Source organism: Chiloscyllium plagiosum, unplaced genomic scaffold (genome assembly GCF_037043375.1).
Source record: "Chiloscyllium plagiosum isolate Xiang-an unplaced genomic scaffold, Cpla_swu_hap1 HiC_scaffold_53Y, whole genome shotgun sequence".
NCBI classification, from domain to species: Eukaryota; Metazoa; Chordata; class Chondrichthyes; order Orectolobiformes; family Hemiscylliidae; genus Chiloscyllium; species Chiloscyllium plagiosum.
Window position 1 is genome coordinate 1,120,574 of NW_028270192.1, and position 12,804 is coordinate 1,133,377.

At 42.4% G+C, this 12,804-nt stretch overlaps 1 non-coding gene across 1 annotated transcript; it reads right to left on the reverse strand.

The window, feature by feature from the left end:
• Positions 1 to 260: 260 nt before the first annotated feature.
• trnaf-aaa (transfer RNA phenylalanine (anticodon AAA)) lies at positions 261 to 342 on the reverse strand. Its single transcript has one exon. It is a non-coding gene; the product is annotated as a tRNA-Ser (tRNA).
• Positions 343 to 12,804: the final 12,462 nt, after the last annotated feature.

Consider the following 12,804-nt stretch of genomic DNA (forward strand, 5'->3'; position numbering starts at 1 on the left):
CGAGTCAGAGAACAGTGGACAGGGATTAAAGGAATCTAATGAAATGCAGCACTTCTGCTCAGGACGTTCAATAACAGCTGCAGAAACCCGATGTGTCGAACGGTGTATCTGGAAAGAGAAACAGAGATAATGTTTTAAATATGGAACATTTCTGATGAAGAACTCGAGTTTCCCAAGTCTAATCAAATTACCGGCCTGGTTCATAAAATAGTTTTTCTGAACTTTGAGCGAAAATTGTACCAGCAGGGAACCATCCACAACGTAGTCAGCAGGATTCGAACCTACGTGGGGAAACCCCAATGGATTTCAAATCCATCGCCTTAACCACTCGGTCATGACTACAGAGCGCTCCAGGGTCTGGAGCATTGACCAAATCAGCCGTGATCTCATTGAAAGCTACGTTGACTTGAGCTAAATGCTCCCATCTCCTTTAATACCTTTGCTGTCATTTGTAAGGTGCGAGACACCAATGTAAAAGAAGAAAAGCACAAAGGTAGGAAAATATATTTGCAGACAAACTGAGTCAAAATTATTTATTGAAAGGAGAATCACACTTGGCAATTTGCCATATCTCTTTGCGAACATGACCAGCAGAAGTAAGCAAGGGAGAATTGATCTGAGTATTCTCGGACCTGAAGCAAACAAAGGCTAGTGACATATTGATTTCTTTTTCTGGCGAACGAAATGATCTTTCGTGATGGTTGCAATGAAAGAGATGGTTCCCAATAAAAGACAGACATTAATTCGCATGTAGATATATTTCAATGTGACATGATTCATTTTCAGTCCCTAATTACCGCAGAGATGGAGGGGGTGAATTACTTTTCATTACGCTTCAACGCCTCAGCGTGGAGGTACAGACATGAAACCGCTAGAGATGGAGTTCTTGAATTGGGAGGCAGCGACACTGAAGGAACAATGTTAAAGTGAGGACTACAGATGGTGGAAACCTGATTTTAGATCAGAGTGATGATGGGAAAGCACAGCAGGTCAGGCAGCATCCGAGGAGCAGGAAAGTCGACGTTTCTGTTGCCAGTCTTGCTGCGTTCCGCAAACAATTTTCGTTTTTGGTTCAGATTTCCAGCTACTGCAGCTATTTGTTTTATGTTAACCTTCATAATGTTTTGGACAAAACCAATGACCTGGCAGCATCAGAAAATCGGCAGAAGGACTGGTACACCGATACCTTTGCTGAACAATACAACAATTCCATGAGCGGGAATACGATCCGGGCCACGGTGCTGAGAGTACCGAATCCTCACAAGTAAATCCTCACAAGAACATTTTCGTTGCAGATTATTTTCAACTTGTCTTCGAAGGCCATTTCGCCCTTTGTGCTTTGCGGCTAATCAGAGAGCCATTTATTCTAGTCACAGTTTCCAACTTTGGCCCAAAATTTGATCATGGTGTCATGCAGAAACTCAGCGAGTTCACTCAGACATTTTTGTGTGTGCAGAATGATTTGCCACATTTAAGGCAAATTCAATGGCATCCGAATGGGTATATAGACAGGACGCGTTGGGAGAGATAAGGAACACGTTTTGGAAAATATGGTTCAATTAATTTAGGTTATCTATTCAGCAGGGACAGGTTCGATCGCAGGGTCTCTTTCCATGCTCGGCATCTTTGTTCTGCTCCCGCAGCTGACACCAGTTTTAATGGACCATTTGGAAAACAAAAATGCACTCTGTTTGTTATGCGCGTTTGCCTATATTTCTGAAAGGTGGATGGGACGAGTTGACCCAGCAATGAGGGTCTTTCCGGACTTTTGCTGCCAATGACCGTTCGTTTGGCACCTTCCCAACTTTGCCATCAAAGAGTTTGGCTGAAGAATAATACCGCACGGATAATGTTAGCCCCCTCAGCTCTCAAACGAATCCAGAAACTGACAGCACTTCATGTGGAACAGAAGCAATTCAGAGAGGGTGGACCATTGTCAGACACACCGACGCGTGCATGCTGCCTTTGTTGCAGTGCAGGCCGATTATGTCATGAACTGCTTAGAGAAACGGCAGCGAGGCAATTCCGGACATATTGGAGATTTAGTGCATTGCCAAGTCACAGGAAGTGCTCAACAAACATAAAACAAAACGGAACAGCAATAATCCATGAAAAATAAAGTTTACCAATTACACTCGTGATGAAATTAGGTCTACAATGCGCTGATGACTCCATCTGATCGAGAGGACCAATCCCCAGCCCCCTTCACCAGGACAGTGATGAAAGAAATGAGAGAAATACAAAAAAACATTTCTCATCGCGATTGCCAACATTTTCGACACTGCAACGACAAAAACGGCGAGCAGATACAATGCAGAATCTGGTTTCATATCAGCAATGAAACAGTAATATCCATTCACTTTCAGTGGAAACGGTGAACAAAGGAAATTGTCTGAAATATGAATACCCAGCGCAGGCTACTTGGTTCCCCGATTATGCTGCTGCACTGACTTTCATATGTAAAGGTAACTTTCAAAGACAGTGTTTGTGGCTGTCCATATGACAATGGAAATTGTTGCCCTCGCTCTCACTGCCATTATTGATCGTGTTGGGTTTGGCATCCTCACCTTGCACGCGGAAGTTCAGTGTAAAATCCTCTGCTGTGAAAAATCGGAGTGCATTGGAGCAGAAAGATGCGAAGCTCGTGTGCTTCATAGATATTTTGTTGGAATGTTTTGCGGTGCTGGGAAGTGGGATCCTCGCAGTTTTGGGTAACATCCTCAGGTTGCAGAGCCTGTTGTGAAACCTACTGTCCTGTGGCATTTGGAATTGATTCAGTTTTATTGCTGCTGGATCCGGTTGTTGGTGTTGTAGATTGGATCCTGATCAATGTGTTTATTGATGGAATCCATGGATGGGTGCCCTGCTTCTGGAAAATCTCTGGCTGCCTTCTGATTGCCATGTTCTATTACTGTTGTGCTGCTCTCGGGATGGTCTCAGTCTGTACGTATAGCTACTCGGGACAGCTGACCGTGCCAATTACTGACGCCACACAAATACTTTGCCAAGAATATGTATCCCACAAATGCATTGCCAGATGTCTGGCACACTAAATTGCCAACTAGGATATGCCATAAAGCAATTGAAACACCCATGCTTCCCTTTTTTAAAATAAATTTCTGGAAACTGATAGCCAGACTCCTCTGAACACACGGATTTATGACAGCACATAAGCCAACAGCATCGCTGAGGGAAAGCTCACCAGAAAACAATATCCAATGCCCATCTTGTGCAGGACAAATGTGGTTGTCAAGATTCCACGCAGGGACTGAACGAAACACTATATCGGAGAAACAGTCAGACAAATAGCGAGCTGTAATCATGAACTTCAGCCATCCCATATACGCCACGTGCAGATGTTCTTGCAGTTGTATGTAGGGCATTGAGTGTTTCTGATTCAGGGGCTTGGACCGTCTGCAGCACTGGTTAATTCATTGTGTTGTAACTACTGTTGAAACACATGTAAAACTTGATTGCTCATTGAGATGTACATCCAAAATATTAGCCGAGAGAAGTATTTTGGTGGTTTTTCTGTTGCTATTCCTGTCATACCCTCTGGAACTGGACTTATTGTGTGCTTCCTGACGGATCGGTGCATGCTTCCGTGATCGTACTTTGGGCAGAAACCTGCGTTTTCGTTTCAATAACGTGCATTTGCAAACCTGGTACACCTGCCTGTATTTTGTTATCTCTTATTATGTGCAATTGCAACCCGGCAAATTATTAATTTACATTGGAAGGTGACAAACGGAGGCGTGTTAAACGCCAAGGTATTAGTGACATTTATCAATTGGTTGCATATTACTTTGATTTAGGAGATAAGGATGTAAAACGTGTTTGTGTAGAAATGAGGGCCAGTGAGGAAAGAAGTCATCCACAGGTTTAGTTTACAAGTGTACTCGCAGTAACCACTACGTACAAGAAAAAAATACTACATGTGACTGATAAAAGATGGCCATAGTTACGGGTGATCTCAGTTTCCTATCTCCCACTCACGGGTCAATGGTAAAAAAAAAGTTTGGATGACAATAATCAATAAATCATATCTGTCCCAGAAAACAATGCGAGCCATATTTTGGTCATCGATTAGTTTACAGCTGACTTAGTCTCTGTCTTTTCTTGGAAACCATCTCCTTTGTTGTGACCATCAAGAAAGATATTACTTTTGACATAAAGAAAATGAAGATTATGTCACTAATCTTTGTTTGTTTCATGCCCAAGTACAATCAGACGACCTTGATCAACTCTGCTAGTCATGCGAGCAAAGAAATCTGGAAACATGCCAAGTGTGAGTTTTCGCTCAATAAATAATTTTGATTCAGTTTAATTGAAACCACCTCTCCCTAAATTTGTGTTTTTCTTCTTTTAAAATGGTGTCCAGTATCTTCCAAATGACGGCAAAGATAAGAGAGCAAATGGAAGCAATTTAGCCTATCAAGTCTGCGACAAAATTCAATGAGAACATGGCTGATTTGGTTAATTCTCAAGCCCCGTTTTATCCTCATCTTCGTGATGCTCCATGTCTGTCTACCACAGCCTTGAACACACCTCACCTTCACAGCCCTCTGTTGTTAGGAAACCCACTGATTTGCTACCCTCTGAAAGAGTGAATATCCTCCTTATCATTTTCTTAAATGTTCAATCCCTTCAGCTGTGAGAACGCATTCTCGTCTCAATTTCTCGCGGGTGTACATCAGAGCAGAATAAGCCCCTGAAGATAGGTCTGCACTCTCCAGTGTCGCTCCGTGTATTTGAAACAATTTCATATTTTGACCTCTGATTAAATATAGTAGATCTAATTTGCACATCAGATTTTCCAGTGGTGAATCTTTTCAAGAAGACTTCAATGAGCGTAATTCTACTGGCAGTGAATAGGGCTAGACAAATTAGATTACTTACAGTGGGGAAACAGGCCCTTTGGGCCAACAAGTCCATACCACCGCGCCGAAGCACAACCTACCCATACCCCTACATTTACCCCTTACTTAACACTAAGGGCAATTTAGCATGGCCAATTCGCCTGAACTGACCTCACACAGGAGCTACACCTCGAAGTCTGCACTTATGCAATTTAAAGTTGTGCATTCAGTGTTCACGCTTCGGAAATCACAGCTTTTTACCATTAAGATCAAATCTTTTGTTTCTTAATCTATATCATAAACAGTCGAATTAGTCTCATTTATCAACATTTAATTCATGCACTTCAAACTGATTGGAATGGTAACTTTACAGATTCAGGTTCATTTTCATCGTAGATAGGCAGATGACAAACACTCTTCCCATTATCCCAAGTGGATTTGCAAGGCATCGAGCACCAACACTGAGCCGTGCTGCTCCCTGGGAGAGAGTGAAGCGCGGTGATGGCCTGTTCGGTGACATCATACATGTATTTGTCTCCAGTTAGTTTATATGGAGTAGGACTGACAATGAGGGGAATTTCGAAGGCAAGAGCTGATTCTGGGAGGGGAAGCCTCTGGAAGAGGTTTTGGCAGTATCTGAGAGACTTTCCAAACTTCAAACTTCAAACAGGCAAAGTCTTCTAACAGGAGAATGGTGTAACCGAAAATATATAACGTAGCCTAAATGAAGATAAATGCCGCAGTCTTAGCAGGACGAATGGTAAGAAGATCATATTTGATTCAGGACTTCCTGCTGCAGCCTTTAAGTAGCGCAGCTTAGTCAGCTGCTCATAAATGATGATAAAACATCTATCCTTTAATTGATCACCTACAGCCACTTGCTGGAGTATGTCTAGTCGACTTATGTCTACCTTTTGCTGCAAAATGGCTATGGAGACGTGTATGTCTTTGAGATCAGGCTTATTCGGAAGAACGGCTCCACTAAAATTTGAAGTTAGCTTTCGTGATTCGTTGGTTAGCACTACTGCCTTACAGCATGAAGGGCCTGGATTCGATTCCAGCCTCAGGCGACCGTTTAGAGTTCGCATATTCTCCCTGTGTCTGCATGGGTTTCTTCGCGTTACTCGAGTTTCCTAATACAGTCCAAAGACAAGCAGGTTAGATAAATTGGATATGCTAAATTGTACCTCGTTCTCAAGAATGTGTTGGTCAGGAGCAGTGCAAAGTAAAAGGGAAGGGAAATTGCTGTGGGTGGAATACTCCTTAGAGGTTGTGTGTGAACTTGTTGGGCCTCATGACCTGTTTCCACACTGTAGGGATGGTATGATTCTATTTCATAACGTCGGTACTTTAACAGCGTAAGGCATGTTACAACTCAGCAGCTTGCTAGTAAAATGGTCAATGGTGGATTCACGCTGATTATCTGTGTCAAAGTTAACTGGCAAGTGTTCATCTCAATTGGAATTGACGACTGTGAAAATTTAATTGAAACAGAATCATGGCTGGAAAATATCTCCAGTGAAAATACATCACCAAGTTAACATATCTATTGATGGCAAGTTGCTGACTCAGCCTATCTCAAATGTCTGATTACATGAATCTGCGGCAAGAACACAGCGATACATATTTCCAAACTGCTCCTCTTAATTATGTATCTGAAGCGTTACATTTTTGTGAAGGTTTTCTCACCTCCCAGTAAGTGTTGGCCTTCTAACAATTGAGTTTGACAAAGTTTATTTGAACAGGTCATTAAACTATTTGGTTGTTTTGAAGTGGGGGTGGAGAGCAACCCTCTGATCCACTGGGACAGTGAAGGCCTGACTGAAGGAATACCTATCCAATTGTGATGTTTAGTAGCTTGGAAGGGAACATACAGATAATGATTTTCCCATTCGTTTCCTTCCTTTTTCTTTAGGACGATAGTAGTACTAGAGTTGAAGTGTGCTGTCAAATGGAAATTGTTGATGAATCAAAAAGCTGCCACATTGGTGAATGGATTGAAATTATACACAAAGTGCCAATCAAACTGACTCAATTGCCATGGAATGGAACGTTCTGAAGAAATTTAGCCGACCTTGTAGCAACTGCGAAAAGTGTCAGAGAAGTAATGTTTCTTGTCCTACATGTCCTCTCTTCAGTACTGTTCTGAAGAAGAGTCATTTTGGCCTCATAAAGTTAACTGCATTTCTCTCCAAGTATGCTGTTCGAGTTACCGAACTTCTCCAGCACTTTCTGCTTTCATTTCAGTTATTAAATATCAGCAGCATTATCCTTTTGTACGAATGTTTCATAATGGCGCTGTCCAACATCTTGAGGTATGTTGTAGATATATTTGTTCAATCAATCGGGAGTATTCTATCACACACTAGACGTGAGCCTTCTCGGTATTAGAGAAGCGATTGGAGTCAGAAAGCCCATGATTGATGGCAGTTTTCTTGCCACCTGGCCTGCTCTTGTCGCCACATTATTTATGTAGGGAGGACAGTTCATTTTGGGGTTAATAGTAACTCCCAGATTGTTGATCGTTGAAGACTAGGTAATGGCAAGACCATTGAATTTCTAGAGGTATTGATTAGATTATCTTAATAAGGATGTGTGAAATTCATATCACATGTCTGCACGGGCCTTCACATTGCCAGAATTATGCTGCACTGTGAAATGGAATGCTTCAGGAGTTGAGGAGTGAAGAATGCGGCTGAACTCTGGACGTTTATTAACGAACAGAACCTTGAATAATTCCTGAAGTGAGGTCCTGGAGTTTAGATAACTGACCTGCAACAACCAATCCAGTTTCTGTGCGTCTGGAGTCACATGTATCTTGGAGCAAATACGAATAGCAGCTTTACTTCCCTAAGGGGCAGAGGCGAATCGGAAGGGATTTTCCATGGTAAGTTGTAATGGGTTAAAGGCATTAGACGTAGAATTTCAACTTAGAATTCATGGCACCTATCGTTGCAGGGTTTGAATTAGGTCTCTGATATCAATTCTGGAACATCTTCACGTGAGCTGATTATCATGTACTGACGAGCAAAGTTTCTCCAAAACTGGGATTAAGCTTGTTATTAAGCTTCTTCATTTCTCAGAAATTTGAATTAAAAAACCAAAAAAGGGAGCAATGCTGCAGTCTTAGTCTCCACAAGCTGCTTACACACAGTACAATGCAACACTTTTGGTGATGCATCAACTCAGATTTTCAAACAAGGAGCGTGTCAGTTGCTTGAAGGAAGAGATAACGTCGCACCGAAAACTGCATCAAACAATTCAAACATGTGGAGAAGGTGATCATCACTATCCTGGTCTTCATTGGCGTTCCTTTTCAGGCATTATGACAATTTCACTTGTTTTCGTCAGCTGCTGATCTGCTCTTTGGTTTTAACTTTTGAACAAAAAAGTCTCCAATTCACTGATAGGTTTCCTTATTTAGACACAGGAAGTCCGATATCTGTTTACTGAGCAGTAGTCTTCTTAAAATTCTCCAGTTGTAGAGACTCCCGATGTCACTGCAAATGCAGAACTTCCTAATCTCTGCGTTCTGTCATCCGTTCCGGTTTCATACCCTTGTAGGTATGAATAGAAATCAGGCAAGTCAGTTGCAAAGAATGGTAAACGGAAATGAAACATTAACTCTTGCTATCCCACAGATGATGTAAGACATGCTGAGCCATTTCTGTTTTTGATATACAAACTGAAGCCTGTTTTTGCGACAACTTTGAATGTTAAGTGGAGACCTGAGAGACGTAATACAAGACACTAAAATTAAGCGATAAACTGTTTCAGTTGCTGTGGATTCTGCAATGAATCTGAAAAGGAGATACAGAGTATTCAGGACAGATACTAGTGAGCACTTCTACATACAATATTTGGGAGGGGTTTGGAACTCACTTCCACAAACGACAGTAGATGCAGAGTTTTTATTTTGGTTGCCAGAATCAATCCTGTGATTGTTTACATCTATCTCTAAGGACAATAGCAGCAGAAACAAGAGAAAACTGAGACCGCAAATCACCTGTCAGGGATCTCGCCTTTCTGAGTTGGAAGTATCTGGCTATCCTAAATCCTGGAACTCCCTCGCAAACAGCATCTTGGCTGTACCTCTATGTTACGTTTGCTCAAGTTTCTGTATAGTACCTCATCATCTCAATCACAGGAGTAATTAGGGATGGGCAGTGAATCCAATTCCGTTGAGTGACGTCTATACGCCACGAATGAATTTCGAACATCTGCAGGTTCTACGTGGACGCCTGCAAGCGATCGGGAGAAGGGAGTAGTGGAGCAGGGGGTTTGAGTGAAGTGAAAGGCAATGATGACTGGAGAGCGTGAGGCTGTAAGTGAGAGAGGAAGTGGTGATGCAAGGCTCACTGTTCGCATTAATGGGTCAGCCTATACTGGCCACTGTTTACACTGACTTACAGAACACTGCTGATCAATTCACCACAATGATACTGTTCTCTTGGCGTTGTATTCCCTCTGTGCATAATAACGTGATTAATTGGGCCCGAGAGGAAGAACGTATCTTCTTTATCCTGTCGGCTAAAACAGATGAATATATCAGTTTGAAATGAACGCAATACGAGATTGGCTCTTTCTGTGCATTTGCACTGGAGGATGTCCAGGTGTGAACGTTTCATTTCTGTATCAGCAGAGGTTAGTTTAAATTCTTATGGAGCAACTTTCATAAAGTAACAAATGTCCAAGTTACTGTGATTGAACAGCTAATTAAATACTCATATGGATGTGAACAGCATCTTCTGCGCTGACACCGTTGATGAATTAGTTAAAGCTCCTGGTAATAACGAGACGAGTATGGTGTCAAGTCCTGGCGTTGCATGTCCTGTACATTGAAGGATCGTTGCTTAGACTTCTTTAAAATGCTGTATTGTTGATTCACCATACCGAAAGAGCATGCTTCTTGTGTTTGAGCTCAGCGAATTTTTATTTCGTGTTACCACGTCCAGCCGCCTGCTGTGGCCCCATCAGCCAATATAGATCCTGCTAATTCAACGGAAAGATTTTTTAATATGTTCCACAAGGACGTTTCAGTTAATGGTCGAATGCGCTGAAACTTCCAACCTAACAATTTCGACGATCCTCTAAAGCAGTCTGTGACTGAATTCCAAATTCAATGTGCCATTACCTGAACGACAACTGTCCTCTATCAGTTTTAATTTTCCAACTGAAAGACTGAAACTTTCATTATGGAGACATTTTAACAGTCTGATACCCCCAAGACAGACACACCCATGTCACTGGGAACCAGCTCACCTCCATCAGGAATAATCTCCTTTTCTTGCCTCTCAGTGCCTTGTGTGTTCCAGAGATTCTCATTGTCGCAGAGTCCAGATGAAGTCTCTATTCCCCATGTACAAGGGTGAGAATTATTTCAATGTCTCAGACAACGTCAGAGTCAATATTCCAGCCTCTGCTCGGTCCGACAGTTGAACTTTCTGCATTCTCCTCTGATTCCACTTCCCTAAGAGTTTCTCAAGATTTCCAAAGCTGGTGCCTGGATTGGTTTGGCTCCTTAACATTTTTCCAACTGCCAATTGACAATATTTCCACAGTAAAGCTTCGAAAACCTCGGGTCTGCACCATGTCCAGTGATGAGAAGTCCCGTTTGGTGGAGAGATTCCCGAGGCTAGTGAGTTCCACTTTGGAATAAAGATGGTTCAGAGGCAATTTCCTGCGGTTGTGTGTAATGATGGGAGAGGGAGCGGTGGGGAATGAGCACTTTGCCAAGCAGGAGGAAGTGTTGCCACTGACCCGAGTCCGTGAACAGAGGACAGGAATTAAAGGAATCTAATGAAAAGCAGCACTTCTGCTCAGGACGTCCAATAATAACTGCAGAAACCCGATGTGTCGAGCAGTGTATCTGGAAAGAGAAACAGAGATAATGTTTTAAATATGGAACATTTCTGATGAAGAACTCGAGTTCCAAAGTCTAATTAAATTACCGGCCTGGTTTGCAAAATAGGTTTTTTGAACTTTGAGCGAACATTCGCCCAGCAGCAAGCCATTCATAGTGGAGTCAGCTGGATTCAGACCTATGCGGGGAAACCTGAATGGATTTTTAACCTATCACCTTAACCACTCGGTCATGAGTACTGACTAAAAAGCAGATTTGAGCATTAACCAAATCAGCCATGATCACATTGAAAGCTGTCGCTGACTTGATGGGATAAATGCTTCCATCTCCTTTCATACCTTTGCTGTCATTTGTAAGGTGCGAGACACCAATGTAAAAGAAGAAAAGCACAAAGTTAGGAAATGATGTTTGCAGCCAAACTGAGTCAAAAATGTTGATTGAAAGGAAAATCACACTTGGCAATTTGCTCGATCTCTTTGCAAACATGACCAGCAGAGGTCAGCAAGGGAGCTGTTGATCTGAGTATTCTTGATCCTGAAGGAAAACAGAAATACGTCTCTCGGGTGCTATTTTGGATGTATTTCTCAATGAGCTATCATGTTTTACACATGTTCCATCAGGAGTTACCTCACACAAGGAAGTAACTAGTGCTGCAGACGGCCATATAATCCGAGTTCCAAGTCCCGGAGTCAGAGACACTCAGTGCCATGTGTGTACCTGCAAGGAACAGCTGTACATGGGGTTTACAGGGTAACAGCACTGCATGAATGCAGCTCGATGGTCGTCTGCAGTCCCTGCGTGCAATCTTGTCAACTATGTTTGTCCGGCACAAGATGGGCATAGCTCATTTGTCTCTGAGAGACGCTGTTGGTTTATGTGTTGTTATAATTCCGAGTGTAAGGAGGAATTGATTGTCAGTTCCCAGGAACATACTTTAATAAATGGAAGTGTGCTTTTTCAATCGCGGCGTGGCATATCCTCGTTGCGAAGTTCGTCCACTGCGAATCACGTTGCGGGACAATCCAATTTTTGCAAAGAATTTGTGTGGCAGTCACGAGTTGCCACGACCAGCTATCCCTAGTTGCAATACGGACAACCGGCAAGAACTACAAATTCGATTAGAGCAGCACACGTTTAATGTGACAGGGCAAACAGAAGGCAGCCAGAAGATTTCTGGGTGTAGGGCAATCATCCAAAGTACCTTTTCATATGAAAGTCTGTACATCAGTAGAATCTGGGACCCAAGTAGTCTATGTTGGTTATTCATATTCCAGACAACTTGTGTTGTTCCCCGTTTACTCTGAAATTGAATAGATATAGGTATTTCTCCTTTATTTCGAAAGAAGATTCTGCATTGAATCTATTCGCCGTTTTTTGATGCTGTGTCGAAAATGTGGGCAATTGCGATGTGAAACGTTGCTACATCTTCATTTCCTTCATTACTGTCCTGGTGAGGGAGAAAGGTGATTGGCTCTCTCGATCAGATGGGGGCACCGGCGCATTGATGGCCTAATTTAATCACGGATATAATTGGAAATGTTCACTTTAAATGGTTCGTTGTTGTTCGTTTTTTTATATATGATACTTGAGCACTTTCTAGGACTAGGCAATAAACTAAATCTCCAGTAGTTTTGGAATTGCCTCCCTGTTACTTGAGTGAGCGGTTCATGTCAGAGACGACTCACAGTGCCTCACAGATAGCACTTAAGCTTCGTTGTGTCTGATCATTGTATTGCCTTTTCAGTTTTAATTCTGTTCCACGTTAAGAGCTGTCAGTTTTTGGATTCGCTGGAGAGCAAAGTGGGTAATACGCTATGGGAGGTATTATTCTTCAGCCAAAATCTTTGATGGCGACCTTGGGAAAGTATCAAAAGAATAGTCATTGGAAGCAAATATCTGGAAAACCTTCATCTCTGGACCGGTTGGGCCCATCCACCCTCCAAACAATATAGCCAAACTCGCTGACTGAGTAACAAACATCATGTGTTTTTTTTGCAAATGGTGTATTCAAACCTTTGCCGCTGGCTGGAGCATCTCAAAGTTGTCGAGCATGGAAACAGCTCCCGCGATCCAACTTGCCTT